The following is a 7,254-nucleotide window of genomic DNA, read 5'->3' on the forward strand; positions in this document are numbered from 1 at the left end:
TTGCTGCGAAACTCTAATCTTCTATCAATTTGGACCCAAAATGCACCTAAAATCCACTTGCGGCCTCTTTATACCAAACTGCACAATTAATATATAAATTAGTGTAAAACCAAAATAAAATAAAGATCAAATATGAATATATGGGCTATAAAAGAAGGCCTAAATACAGACTTATCAACTCCCTCATACTTATCTGTTTGCTTGTCCTCAAGCAAAGTGCTGGTTAAGAGTAACATAATAACTTAAAACATAATACCACACTAGGAACCCGAGATGAGGAGATAAAGAAAGCAACAAGAGTAATATCACTGAGCATAAGCAATCAAAATGATTCCTAATTAGAATCTTATATTTCCATACTTTTCACTTAAATATCAAACTGGGGTACTCTACTTTCTTCTCTCACTAAGGGACAAAATAAGATATCACTCAATTCTCCTAAAGAAGAGTGTACTACCATAAGCTTGACTATAAACTGACTCTCCACTAAATAAATTAAATGCAAGTAAAAATCATGAGGTCTTTTTCAGGTTATAATGTGGTCAAGGGGTTATAATAATTGAGGTGAGATAATTGACAGAAAGGGAATATACAAAGGGGTAATAAATTATAAAAATTATAAACATCCCCTAAGTTTACAAATGAAGCTCTTAGAGTCATTTTTATATTTTTGTATGTGAACAATATCTTTACTCTTCTCTCCTTTCAGTCATATATAACCCTTTTTCTTTTTTTTTTTTTTTTTTCATACTTTCTTTCTTTCTTTTTGCACATGAGAGATATAGAGGAGAATTTATTAAACAATTCAACAACTCAATTACTCCATTCATAAACTCAAGGTCATCAAAATATTTTTATAAATTTAATGCAAGGGACCAAGAAAATCAATAAAGCTCAAAGTGGGCAACTAGTTGTATCTCAAACATGCTGAAGGCCAAGAATAAAAATCTTATTATGCCTCAATCATATTAAAAACATGCAATTAAAAAGAGAAGTCTTAAGTCAGTTCCAAGTCAAGTTCTAGAGACAAATCTTAAGGAGATAATCATACAAAACAATGAGGAAAGGGGTACAATTAATTAAATTAAGATAGAAATCTCTTTTAAGGCTCAAAACTCACATCTGTGGGTTAAAGTTTGATGTAGAGCATAAAAGTAAGAAACCTAGCTAATTATTAGTTTTCAAATGAAAGTATAATGTCAATAATAATCACTCAACATGCTCTTTTATCTGGAAAAAATTAGGTTCCATAAGGGAAAAAGTTTTAAATTATCATAAAAAATAGTATAGGCACTTTACTCAGTAACATGTGATGAATCCAATTTTTATTATATTTTTACTTGCCTTTTTTATGCTTCTTGATAGAAAAAATGGACTTAGATAGTGAAAATAATATAGAAATCACATTTTGAATAAATATCATAGGTTTATTAATTTTTGGTTAATTTGCATTTAATTACATAGATATAGATTGCAATTTTAATTATCTTGATGATTTTGCAGAATGCCCAAGTCAAATTTGAGAAATCTTGGTCCTTAGATGAAAGTTGCCCCCAAAGTAGCTACTTTGAGGAGTAAAAGTGGCAACTATAGCAAGCATGAGCATTAAAGGTTCCAAAGTAGCCACTTTCAAGCCCAAAAGTGGCAACTCCAGAAGCTCCAGGAACGCCAATTTTGAAGCATGATGCGCGTGGTTACTATGGGCTCTCATAGTAGCTACGCGCATCCAAAGTAGCTACTTTGAAGACCAAAAGTGGCAACTCCAGAAGCTCCTGGACGCTGATTTTGAAGCCCTCCTGCGCGTGGTTACTATGGGCTCTCATAGTAGCTATGCCCATCTAAAGTAGCTACTTTCAGCACAAATAGTAGCAACTCCAGAGAAGCGGCATTCCTTGCATTCTGCGCGTGGACACTTTCAAGGCCCAAAGTGGACACTTTCAAAGGCAAAAGTGGACACTTTGGTGACATGTCATCCACTATAAATAGATTTTAGGAATTAGGGTACGGCACTTTTGACACTTTACACATTTTTCCTTTGCCAAATTGGGATAATTGCTTACGACATTGGAGTCTTGGGTGACAGCCAAGGGTCCTCTATAGGTTTTAATTTCCAATTTCTCCTTTGATTTTTGTTAAGTTTACATTAATGATGTTTACGTTCTTGCATTTCTTTCTCTCATTTGTGAAGCCCATCCATATGGAGGGCTAAACTTTCTTGTAATTCCTAGTCAATGCACATGAATCTTGAATTCTTGGGATTAATTGCAATACAAATCTTTCTTTCCTTGAATTTATTAACCCCAATCTCTGAATGAAATGGAATTTGCATGAAGGGAACATTGCTTAATGAACCCTAATTTACTTAACGAAATTCTAATTCAAAATTGCTTAATTTTGATTAATCCTTGAGGTTGCTTAATCTTTGGGATAGAGATTGGAGCCCATTAAGATGCTTAATTTTAATTGGGATGTTAAAGTTAGTCTTCGCTTGTTAGATTAACTTAATTCAAGGGAAAGAAAGGGGATTATTGAATCATTAGAAAGAATAATGATAGAACTCATTGCTTGACTAGGGATTACTCATTTTAATTGATTGAATTTCATTAAATTTACACTTTGCTCTTGATTAAAATCTGGAAATTGACAAACCTCCCCCCAATTTACTTGCTTTAAAATACATGTTTACACTTGTTCGATGTATGTTCCCAACCAAAAATTCCTTGGAGACGACCTAGGATAACACCTTAGTACTGCATTCATTTCTTTGCATATTTGATGAGGATTAACGACAATCTTTTGCATGACGAGTAGCTAAAATCGTTTCATCAATGCAATTAACTTAAAAGCATGCGAAGAGGGCAATTGAATAAAAAGGAAAGAGGTTCCCTGATAATTCTTGGCGCGACGGCTTTGGGTGAGGGAGCACGACCATGCTGAAATCTTGAGCATGCCCATGCTTATGATATAAAGCTTTCTCTCATAACTGCGACTCAATGTACGGTCGTGTATGTGATAAGCACGAGCGTGCTTCCAAATCAGAGCTCAAAAGTGTGGGAACAATCAACTCCGTTCTTGCAATCTTTCAATGTGCTTATTCTTTATTCTAAAAATAAAATATAAATAGCAAAAATTAAAATAAACAAAAAGAAATAAAATTTAAATAAAATAAAAGACACAGGTTGCCTCTTAGGAGCACTTGTTTAACGTCACGAGCCTGACGTTCCTGTTAAATCATGGTGGGAAGAAGGTATGAGTCTCAGATGTGACTCCCTTGATATGCAATTGTCTCCCCAGCAGCTTTGCCTCCCCAACACCTATTACATCAGAAATTTTTTTCATAAGATGAAGATTAGAATAAAGAGAAGAAAATTTAAGCTCTAAATCAGGAGGCTTATTAATAGATGTTTTAAGCTTTTGTCTTTTCTTCTTCTTATATTGCTTTCTCCTTGGCCTTCTTCTCGTGGTTCCATGCTTCACATGAATTGGAGGAGGAGAAACAACACCCATAGTGCTCACAAAGTGACAGGACTCTTGGCTAGAAGGGTACTTGAAAGAATTGAAAACTTGAAATACAACTTCCTCATCATCTAGCCTCAGTGTATGCTTCCCTTCTTGTACGTCTATGATGGCCTTAGCAAGTGGCCAAGAATGGTCTCCCTAGTATGATGGGGACATCATCATCTTCCTCCATGTCAAGTACCATAAAGTCAGCGGAAATATAAACTCCCCAACTTTTACAAGTACGTCTTCCATTATGCCTTTGGGGTATGTGATCGACCTATCTACTAGCTGAAGTGACATGGAGGTCGGCTTAGGTTTATGTATTCCAAGCTTCCTGAAAACAGAATAAGGTATAAGATTAATACTTGCTCTTAAATCACATAAAGCCTTATCAATATGAGTTTTTTCAATTGTGCAAGGAATAGTAAAACTCCCTGGGTCCTTAAGGTTAGGTGGAAGCTTTTTAAGGACTATAGTTGAGCACTCCTGGGTGAGCTTCACAGTTTCATGTGTTTTCAGCTTTCTTTTATTGGTCAAAATCTCCTTTAAAAATTTAGCATATTTAGGTATTTTAGAGAAAACATCAATGAAAGGCATATTGATGTGCACTTTGCCCAATAAGTCTAAGAACTTGTGGAACTCTTCATCATAAGGAGGGTGACCTTGCAGCCGCTGTGGGAAAGGTATCTTAGGCTCATAGGGCCTTGGTTGAATAAGAGACTCTTCCTTCTTTTCTTTTTCAAGCTCCTCACTTGAAGCACGGTCTTGCTCATAGTGATGCACGACTGTGCTTTGATCACTGTCATGGGCGTACTTGTATAAGCACGATCGTGCTTCAGTTTCAGCAGGGGCGTGCTCATCAGTAAGCACGGGCGTGTATGTAGAATCAGCATGGGCGTGCTTCTCTATAAGCATGGTCGTGCATGTGTCTCTGTTCTGCAATTCTTGTAATTTCTTCCCACTTCTAAGAGTGATGGCATTGCATTGCTCCCTTGGATTAGGCTCAGGTTGAGATGACAGTGTTCCCATCACTCTTTGACTCAGAAGGTTCGTAATTTGCTCCAATTGTGCACTCATTTTAGAAGAGTTGGCTTGTATTTCAGATTTGACCTCTGCGAACCTCTTATAAGTTCTCTCAATATGTTGGTCCAACTTGGATTCAAGCTCTATCATCCTATTATCAAAGTAATGCACATATTGCATCATCTATTCTTGAAAGATGGACTGAGATCTAGGAGCTTCTTTTCCTTCAGGTCTTACTCCTTGACTTTGCATATGAGGAGGGCGATAAACACTTAAATTTTGACTTCCAAAGCCATTCCCCCATGAGTTAGGAGGATTACTCCTCCACCCTGAACTGTGATTGCCCATGAAGTTTGCCTCCTCTTGCTTAAATTCTGGGCTTGCAGGAGCTCTTATAAACTGGTCTTGGACCTTCATTAAAGATTCTAGTTGCTTTGCAAGGGTTGCCATTTGGTTAATTAGTGGATTATTGCTTTCTACTTGGTGGACTGGGGCAGTCTCTTTCCTCTTGATGTCGTAAGAGTCAGCAGTATGCCATTGAAAGCTAGAAGATGTCATCTCATCTATGAGCTTGTATGCATCATCTGGATCTTTTCTTATGAGGGACCCTGCTGCTGCGGCATCAATTGTAGCCCTAGTGGTGATTGATAGGCCACTGTAAAAAGGTCAAAAAATCATAATGAGGACATCTCCTTAAAAGCTCTCCAAAATGCTCCCATGCCTCGAATAAGGATTCTGCTTCATGTTGTTGGAAGCAACATATCTCCATCATAAGCTTAGAGGACCTTGATGGGGGAAAGTACTTTCCCAAGAATTGTTGAATGAGATCCTCCCAAGTTTTGATGGAGTTGGCTGGGAGTGAGGCGAACCAAGCATTTACCTTTTCAGATACCGAGAATGGGAAAAGACGGAGTCGAATAGCATCATTAGAGACTCTATTGTACTTGATGGTATCCGTCAATCGGAGAAACTTTGTCAGATGAAGATTGGGGTCTTCATTAGGCATGCCTCCAAACTGTATCGAGTTTTGGACCATGATTATAAGTGCTAGTTTCAATTCAAAATTGTCGGCCTCCACATTTGGTGCCGCAATGCTTCCATGAGTGCCTCTAGCAGTGGGTGTCATGTAATCTTGGATCGATCTCCTTCCCTCTGCCATTCTTTGCTCTCTCACTTCTTTTCTTTGTCTACAAACTGTTCTTTCAATCTCCGGATCAAATAAACAAGCTGTAGAACACTTAGAACGAGTGAGCATACATTAAAAGAAATTGTGAAATAATAAAAAAAATTAAAATAAAATAAAAACAAAAAATATAAAATATAAAAGAAAATTTTAACAATAAACAAAACAAAATAAAATAAAACATAAATTGCTTAAATCAATTAAATTTGAGATTTTCTTAATATTGAAAAAGCAATCCCCGGCAACGGCTCCAAAAACTTGGTCGGAGGGTAAGTGTTCCTATCGAGAAGTAATAAAGAGTTTTTAAATTAAGTTCCCGAAATATCGTCCCATAAGGATTGATTTTCAATTACTAAGAATTACTAATTCAATTGTTTAAGCTTCAAAGATACGAGATTGATTAAAAATAAGAATTTATAAAATCAATTATAAAACTAAGAGCAAGGAATACACTACACGCCTTGGTTGAACTTATCGGAGAGGAACCTAGGGCATATGGGTTTTCTCATTCAATTCTTTATGTTATTTTTCTATTTAACTCTAAATTCAATTTCCTTGTGATTACCAATCATTCATACAAATACTATTAATACCCAATGGTCATGCAATATTAATATTCTTTTCTCTAAATTAACATCTCCAATGGTCATGCAAGACATTAATTTAAGAAAGCTTAAGGAACCTATGAACTTGTTAATTTAATAACAATTAGAAGAGAAAGATTGGTTTGGTCCACCTAATCCTTTGTCTTGTTTTACCCTATAGATCTATTAATTAACCGAGGTACGATCGCCTGACGATATAATTAATTAGGATTAAGAAAGGAGCGCAATAGGATAAAATCTAATCACAAAACAGAAATCAAATTTAGATTCAAACATCAAAATTCTATAAATTTATGAACAATAGTTCCCATAGCCCTAGCTATGGACTTAGTTACTCATGCTAAAGAAAATAACTAAAACAATCATAAACAAAGCCATAATCAAAAGCAAACTAGAATGAGATGAGTTGTCGGTCTTCAAGTACGATCGCTCGAAGCTCCAGGTCTCGCCAAGCATGTGCCAAGGATCTCGTGCAAGAGAGACGAGATCAGATGTATTATAGAACCAAAGCCAAGATGTAAAAACTAGTCTCAAACGGTGTCTGAGATCTTCCCTTTTATAGGATTTGAAAACCCTACAAACTCTTCATAATTGGGCTTCCCGCAATGAGCATGGTCGTGCAAGGCCTTAAGCACGACCGTGCATAGGCTCGAAGCACCCCCGTGCTTGGTGGAAGGGTCTGGGCGTGCTGGCTGCTGCGAATCTCTAATCTTCTATCAATTTGGGCCCCAAATGCACCCAAAATCCACTTGCAGCCTCTTTATACCAAACTGCACAATTAATATATAAATTAGTGTAAAACTAAAATAAAATAAAGATCAAATATGAATATATGGGCTGTAAAAGAAGGCTTAAATACAGAGTTATCAGTAGGCCCTTGTATGTGTAATCGATGTAGGACATGTGACAAATTATTGTTGTATGTTAGAGATGAAATAATGA

The 7,254-nt window shown here is 36.3% G+C and overlaps 1 non-coding gene across 1 annotated transcript; it reads left to right on the forward strand.

Annotated features, from left to right (window-relative positions):
* The first annotated feature begins 5,195 nt into the window (after nt 1-5,195).
* On the forward strand, nt 5,196-5,302 carry LOC113873903. The gene has a single exon (XR_003505970.1). It is a non-coding gene; the product is annotated as a small nucleolar RNA R71 (small nucleolar RNA).
* The last annotated feature ends 1,952 nt before the right edge of the window (nt 5,303-7,254 follow it).

Source organism: Abrus precatorius, unplaced genomic scaffold (genome assembly GCF_003935025.1).
Source record: "Abrus precatorius isolate BTA unplaced genomic scaffold, Abrus_2018 Scaffold7, whole genome shotgun sequence".
NCBI lineage: Eukaryota > Viridiplantae > Streptophyta > Magnoliopsida > Fabales > Fabaceae > Abrus > Abrus precatorius.